The following is an 8,711-nucleotide window of genomic DNA, read 5'->3' as shown; positions in this document are numbered from 1 at the left end:
ACAGAGACGGCAAGGTTGTTATTCGTGAGATTACTGGCAGGTCTCTCAGGTCCATTCTATATACCATTGGTAGGATGGCCGGTAGCGCAGCTCTACATGTTGCCAACAGATCTTGTGTGCAGCACGCCTTGGAGTGTCTCCAACCGAAAGTATTCAACTGGTGCGATGCAGTACTTGTTCAGATGAAAAGTCAGTTGACCAAGGTGAAGGACGGGAAGCTGAAGAACTTTGGATTTGGTTCTATTCTGACTACCTTCGCCTTGGAGAAAATCCCACTGATGCAGCCTCAGTATATTATACTCGACTTGCCTTCCCCGACCGAGCCACGCATGCAGAGGTGGGTCGATCACATGTCTAGGCACGCTGGTCAACCTCAGATTACTTTTACTGATGCCTTCTTTAGGTGGTTCGAGCGCCAGGAGATGGTCTTTTCCGAGTATCCATATGTGGGTATGGATTTCTGAGGTGATCCAGATTTGGTGCTACCGGATGGCGAACAGTGGGGCGCTATTGGTAAAATCTTTGACCATATCACTGTTTATTGTTTTCATTCATAATGTTGTTGTGCTTTATTCTATCAAGACTTTTAATCAAACTCTTGGGTGCATGCAGATGTTGGTCCTGTTCGTCCAGCAGTTCGTCCGCGATCGCCCATTGCTGCCCCGGCAGTGGAGCCTGCTAGGAGAGTTATCCTTCGCGACCTTGACGACACTGAGACCCTTACAGCTGTGCAGGAGCAGGTTGAGAGCCTTACTCTCGGTATTCCGGATGTACGGATCGATGAGTTACCTTTACAGTTGCAGCGGCATACTACTGGCGTACCTAGACGATGGACTCGTCTCTTGCGCATGATTGCACAGGCCGTGACGTGCTATCATGAGCACCATTAGGCTAGGGTGCCCCCTAGCACTTTTGAGTTTTTGGGTCATATGACCAATTTTTTTTCTTGGTTACAGAACATTATGTATAAACGATAAACAGCTTTATATATTTTGATTTTCGAGGTTTATTCTGGTTGATTTATGTGATCCATTTGCATAGTACTGATGCATTTCCTTTTATAAATGTCGTAAATGTCTATCTAATACATAGTTTGCTAATGAATCGGTTAATGTGTTTAAGTTCCTGGAAATATGCTGGTATTGAATTGAATCAAACTGTCTTTCCAAAATCTTAACCCTTAGAAACATTCGATAAATAGCTGGATTGCGGACCGAATATATACCATTGAGTTGTAGTACTACAAGTTGTGAGTCTAGCCTGACGATTAGTCGGCGTATACCATGGGCAATGGTATCAGAGAGGAGTTCTATCAACGCGCTATACTCAGCGATGTTATTCGTTGATTGCCCAATACACACACCTCTGAAACTCACTAACTCACCACTTGGATCAAAAATGGCCCAGGCTGCGGAGGATAGATTCCGCGAACTACGACTCGCTCCGTCGGCATATCCCACATATGTCTCAGAAATGTTCGACATCTGCAACAAATGAAAAAGGTGGATTACTCGACCGAAACAAACACTTTAGCGAAAACAAAATACAACAAAAGCACTCAGGTTACTACTTAGGCATAGTAACGCTTGAGGTACAACCCGTTGCGGGGTTGCGCCAGTGGTATTCTGTCATAATCCATTAACTCGTAGGCTCCTTTTGCTAACACTCATTTAACAATGTAGGGACCCATCCATAAAGAATTAAATTTTCCTGCTCCCAATTTGTCGAACTCTTGGTCGTAAAGCAAGACCAAGTCACCTTCAGAGAAGACACGGGGTTTGACATTCTTGTCGAACTGTGCCTTGACTCGCTTCTTATGGGCTTCGTTAGCCAAAGCGGCGTCACGACGGGTTTCATCCAACTGGATTAATTCCAAGAAACGGGCCTCTTCTTCTGAAGTTCCGGGGAGGAGGTCAATTGCGAGTTTAAGAGACGAAATTTCACACTGGATTGGTAAGACTGCCTCCAGGCCATACACCAGTTGGAACGGTGTGAACCCAGTGGCATTTTTTACCGATGTTCGGTAAGCCCACAAGGCTGAGTACAGGATTAGGTGCCACCTTCTTTTGTGAACCCCGATCATCCTTTGCAACATACGCTTCAGGACCTTGTTGATTGCCTCAACTTGTCCGTTGGCTTGCGGATAATACGGGGTAGAGCTGTCGTGAGATAGCCCTAGCTTGGCAGCTAATTCAACCATCATGTGATTGCGAAAATGCGATCCATGATCTGTAACTATAGCCTGCGGTACGCCGAACCTGGCGACTACATGATTGAAAAAGAAAAGGGCAGCTGTTTCACCAGTGTTATCCAATGTAGGCATCGCCTCGGCCCATTTGGTAAAATAGTCAACGGCGACTATAATATACCCATGCCCCCTAGTCGAGGTGGGGTTACATTGCATGAAATCGATGCCCCATTTGGCGAAAAGCCCCACAGCAACTATTGGCTGTAAAGGTGCGGGTGGTCTTCTGGTTTTGCTATCAAAAATCTGGCATGCATGGCAACTTCTGACTGCGATTATGCAATCTTTGAACATGGTTGGCCAGAAGTATCCTGCTCGTAAGATTTTTTGTGCTATTGCATATCCAGATTGATGCACGCGCCTGAATGACACTCATTCAGGGCTTTCTCGGCCTCCTCATGGGTAAGGCACCTCCTCAGAACTGTATCGATACCACGACGGTAAAGAGTATCACCGACGATCATGTAGTCTTTAGCTTGGTATCGTATACGTTTCTGTTCAGAGTGAGAGGTGTTAGGCCTGAACTTTTGGGTTTGGAGATAAACTATGATATCTCCATACCACTCATCGCTTGTAGATATCAGAAACAAATTTTCATCCACGATTGACTCTTCCGATGTTTCATCGTTGGACGACGATGGGAGATCGCACAATAATTCCGTGAAAACTAGAGCTTTCTTTGATTTGGATTTTACAAATTCCAGATCAAACTCTTGAAGGATCGCTATCCATTTTGAATATTTGCCCCCCAACAACTGTCGTGACAGTATATATGTCATGGGGTTGCAATCTGATAAAATGGTAGTTTTCCGAAAGAGGACATAATGTCGAAACCTTTGAATCGCTTGAACAGCTGCAAGCGCTAGTTTTTCAACATAGGAATATTTGCTCTCTGTATCATTTAAGTTTTTACTTAAATAATATATAGGATGTTCAATTCCATCGACTTCTTGCACTAAAACCATCGCAATGGTCGTATCCGCGGCAGCTAGATACAGGTTAAAATCTCTTTGATAGTCTGGGGCGTACATTAATGACGCTCTTACTAAAGAATCTTTCAGAGCATCAAAGGAAGTTTGCGTGACCTGGTCCCAGACGAAAGGTACATCCTTTTTCAAAAGACGAGTGTAACCTTTAGCAAGTTCTGCGTTATTTGGAATGAACCTCCTCAGAAAGTTTGCTTTCCCTTGGAGTTTCTGAATCTGAAGCAAATTTGAAGGTGCAGGCAAATTGATGATTGCCTGAACCTTGCAAGGGTCGAGACGAATCCCATCCTTAGAGACTACAAAGCCAAGTAAACGACCAGACCCGACGCAAAACACACATTTGTGCGGGTTGAGTCTTATCTTGTAGTGTCGGCAACGTAGAAATATCGCTCTTAAATGCTGCGGATGATCAGTCCGCTTTCGCGAGTGAGCCAGAAGGTCGTCGAGATATGGTTGAACAATGTTCTTGATGTCATGGAAGGCATAATTCATTGCCCTCTGAAACGTCGCCCCTGCGTTCTTTAAACCAAAGGGTAATTTTCGATAAGCGAATGTGCCCCACGGACAAATAAATGCAGTCTTAGACTGGTCCTGTGGGCGGATATTTATTTGATTGTACCCGGAAAATCCATCCATAAAGGAAAAGATTTCACATCCGGCGCATTCATCAATTATCTGGTCGATGAAGGGTGTAGGGTAGTTGTCCTTTGGACAAGCTTGGTTTACATCCCTATAGTCGACACACACTCTTATTGTCCCTTGTTTTTTCATAACAGGGACAATATTCGATACCCAATCGGTTAGAGGAACCGGGTAGATGAAACCAGCATGGAGAAGTTTCTCAACTTCTGCTTTAATGGCAGCGGCTTTCTTCAGGTGCACCTGTCGAAGCCGTTTTCTTACTGGTTTGACATCAGGATACATTTTAATTTCATGTTCAACAATACTCGAGTCAATGCCTGGCATTTCATCATATGACCACGCAAAGACATCTCTAAACTCGCGAAAAAGAGCGTCATATATTTCCAGTTCTGAAGGGGAACAACCTTTGCCGACATAAATATTCTCTACAACATTTGGTTTAGTCGAGATATTTATGGCTATAGTCTCTTCAATATTGGATAAGTTTCGCTCGGAATCCACCGTATTTACAGTATTTGTTAGGAATTCAAAAACTGAAGGGTGGTAAAGGTCGTGTTGAGTATCTTCTTCACACTCTGGAAGAAGGGAACGATGGTGGTGATCATTCCATGGTGCCCCCTCAATCAACATTGATTGTAAGATCCTTTCGTCAGTCCCATGCACTTTCGACCAAGGATCTAATGGGGTACCATATTCTCCAGACCTATCTACCCAAACGCTCGACGAGCGTTGATTTGGGTTCGCCTCCCATGCTCGAAACATTGATTGCTACAATATTTCTATAGGGCTTGGGGGCAAAACCATTGAATGATCCATGTCGACTTTGTCTTCTACGACCTTCGTGGAAGATATCATGTTGCATGTTGCTACAAACGGGATATTTCCTATATGGATAGGGGGTGGCAACGCGAAAGCTCCCATCATTGTGGGGTCTTTCAATAGGCCTACTCCGATATCTTGAATTGAATGGTCGCTCCCATGGATCATGGGAATGCTTCCTGTAACTTGTGAACCATTAGGGAGGAAGTTCTGTTGGTCGACGATCGTAATCCCTCCTTCAAACGGGAATGCGATCTTCCTAGAATAAGTCGACACTACAGCTGCCATGGCATATATCCATGGTCTTCCCAGTAGGATGTTATAGTCAAGATTTCCATCGATGACTTCAACATCTATTTCTACTGTTTTTCCCCTAGTTCAACCTTTAAGTTATTTAGGATGCCGTACGGGGTGTACGTCCTTCCGTCGAATGCTTTTAATGTCGTCGAAGATCGCGACAAGGTTGGAGATCCGAGAGTTTTCCAGCAACTCATCGACATGATACATGTCGATGCCCCCTCATCAATAATTGTTCTGTGAACAGTTTTGTTGAGTGCTTTCACCTGAATAAGGAAAGCTAGTTGAGCTGGTAACTGAGGATCATATCCTTTGTGATCAAAGGATACAAGATTGGAATCCTTAGGATCCACTCCACCAATAGCTGATAACAACGCTTGCCTTTGGGATGGGCAATTTTGCAGTACCTCAAGAGTCGACATAGCGGATGGCGATTGGGCCAAATCTTCCACTATGTTATAATGCTACGCCGCTCTGGCGCGAGGATTAAATGTCGACTTGTGTACTACTCCCTTTGGCGGTTTTATTGTTAACTCATGCGTGATGGGGGGTACAACTTCTATCGAAGTTGTTGTCGAACTACTTGGTTGATCTTTACCTTTGTCGTTCGACATCTGTGGATTCCCATAATCTTTGCTCCTTGTCGAAATCAAAGCATCATTTTGTTGCTTAGAGATCGACAACATTAGCACTTGCGACGGGGAAGCATTTCCACTTTCAACCATATTTTGACCTGGATTAGGAAATGGATCAGTCAACACAGCTGAGGTGTGTGGACTTTTGAAGAACTTTTTGAGTTCAGCTTTATACGGACAATTTTTTGTCCAATGATCCTCCTCATCGCATATCTGACACGGTGGTTTCCTATTTCCAGGAGGGTTTGAAGAAGTTTTTTGAGGGGATGACTCACCCTGTTTCTTCTTCTTCCCTTTGTTTTGATTCTTCTTGCTTCCTGGTTGATTGGAATTTTTGCCTTTATCTGCTGATATGGCATTTATTTCCGAAGCAAGAATCTCTTGATTTGCTTTTTGATTTGAAGTCTTACGGGCTTTCTTATTCGAATCCCTTGTCGACTTTGTGTTTGTAGTGCCAATCACACCGTCGCCGGCATGAGAGTCACTATTTGATCCAGGAGGAGGAGGAATTGAAAATTCCGGTCTGGGGGCGTCAGGTATCTTATCATAGAGCGTGCCAGACTGAGTATATACTAAGTCTAAATACTGGGCACGAGCAATAACATGCTCCTCTGTTACGACCCCTCCCTTGGCCACATCTTCTGTTATAGCAGGAAGAAGCGACTTTATAAACCACTCAGCTAATAACTGATCTGGAACATAAGTCTTTACCATTCTGCGACGACGACGCCACTCATGTATATGATTGGATATATGTGTGGCCGTTGTCTGCTTGAAATTGGTTAAGATCTCTGTTCCAGTTTCGTACCTTATAGGTAACTGAAAATGGGTTAAGAAAGTCGTGGCTAGGGAACTGAAATTGTCGAAAGAGGCTTTAGGTAATTCAATATACCATTTAGCCGCCGGACCTGTCAATGTCCTCTAAAAAAGGCGAAGCCTTATCGAATCATCATTCAAGGTGTTCGACGAACACCACAGATGAAAAGTCATCACGTGATTTGACGGGTCTTCGCCAGGATTTCCATTGAATTTAGGAATGTCCGACGGAAGCTTGTGAGGAATCGCTGGCCACCAATGGGCATAGGCAATTGGATCGTTCGTCAGTCGATGTAAATCTGGTAATTCTAAAGTTGCCACGAATGGTAACTGTTGATTCAGGTTTGGCGAGGCGTACCCAGGATACGATGGAATCGCCTGAGCAGTAGGCCTTTGCATACCAGCATAATGCAATTGATGCTGGTATGACTGATACGGCTGGTGGACTTGACCACTGTAAAGTGGTTGATTTAACCCATTTTGAATATAGGGTTGTCCACTATTTGCAAAGATCTGTTGCTCAGATCCTTGGTACACCTGCTGGAACTGTGGTTGTTGGTACTGCACCATCCATGGCTGTGAAGCCATGTTTTGCTGTGCTATACTAACCGACGGACCAAGATGCGGGGTAATTGTACCCGTTTAGACCTGTGTCGTCCCGGCAGTTGGCGATTGTGGTTGTGTTGCAGGGTCAAGGGGCTGTTGCATTACAACCTGGGGTTGACATACAACAGGCATCGTTTGAACTTGCGACACGGTTACAATAGCTGGCGTCGTCGGGATGCTAGACATAGGTACACATTGTTGCATAGAATACACAACTCTTAGCTGTTGGGGTAACATAGGTACCCAACCACTTGTCGTAACTCCAGTCAAACCTGAACACTGTTGAGAACTGCCGTATGGGTATCCTCCCGGAGGGGGTAATGAAAGGGCATATTGCCCCCCATACGGTAGCAATCCGGAACTCAAGGGTATGGCTTGCCTTTGAGGACTGGATGGCCCAAATTGACCTCTATAGGGATCAATTTGTCTAGTTTCAACATAAGAATTACCGGGTATTATACCGGAAGAACAAACCGGAACAGACCACACTGTCGAAATAGTCCCTGGGTGGACTCCTTCTAGCTGTTGAGAGCTAGTTGGGACAGCTGGTACGCCGGCAAACATCGTTGGAGTGGCGACAGGGAGTTCTGTCGTCGCTGTGTCATTCGACACAGTCCTAGATGTCGACGGATGCTCTGACATTTTAAGTCTATCCAATAAACTGCCTAGCGATTCTACAGGAACTTCCACTGGTGATGGACAAACTTCTGATGCAGAAGGAAAAAGAGTGACACCTACTCCAAAATGAGTTGGAGTATTTGCTTGCGGGTCCTCTACGATTTCCTCTATTGCAATCAAACCAGGTGGAAGAGGAAGACCATCAGGTCCGTAAAAGATTTCTCGTGTCGAAGAAGGGGTTGTTTCGACAGCGACAGTTGTTTGAGGAACAATACTCTCTGGACCGGTTACAGATGTAACTGGTTCAGTTATGCAAGTACTTATTCCCAGACCAGGATCAGTGTTACTGTCCCTTTGTGGCTGTTGAATTTCTTCAATAGAGGCAGGAATTCCAGAAATACTTGGAGTAACCGGGATCTCAGATGTTGTTGGAACAGTTGTTCTAACTTTGATAGGAGATTTCGACCCGGTTAAGCGAGTTCGCTTTGTCTGTACTATTTTCGATTCCGAAGACAAAGACGGTTGACTCGCAAGCCTCCGCGAACGACGGGGTTTCAATTGACTTTCTTCCACGGTTGCGGATTACTCGATCAACTAAAATACAAAAAGGGGAATTATATTTCCGAATTGAATGAATTTTATTAGACGCTTTTAGACACAACTTGCTTTTTCAGTTTTAAAGAGTCGAGAAAAAGTTAAAGATGACTCTAGTCTCCTTCGATGTTTTAACGAGCCCGAAGTGACAAATGCTCGGATGGACTTTTTCAGTTATAGAGTTTGAAAAAGGCCAAAAGAAACTGCTCTGGAGATCTAGGCAGAGGGTGTGCCAAACCTTTCACGAAACCACAGAATACGTTTTACGGTATGGGTGGTCGATCTTCGTGAATGCTGTGTTCACTGCATCGCAATCAGTAAGGCGGCCGACACGGCTTCCTAAGGATAAAGGATAAATGCCTATAGGGGTCTCCCAATATATACGCGACGGTACGTGGGAGCACAAGTCCGTATTAGTGCTATCGTCTCTCAGGAGGAATCACCCACCTTCGT

This window comes from Pinus tabuliformis, chromosome 7 (genome assembly GCF_031772625.1).
Source record: "Pinus tabuliformis cultivar Carrire ecotype Pingquan chromosome 7, CPIR1, whole genome shotgun sequence".
Taxonomy (NCBI): Eukaryota; Viridiplantae; Streptophyta; class Pinopsida; order Pinales; family Pinaceae; genus Pinus; species Pinus tabuliformis.
Note: the sequence above shows the minus strand (reverse complement) of the source record.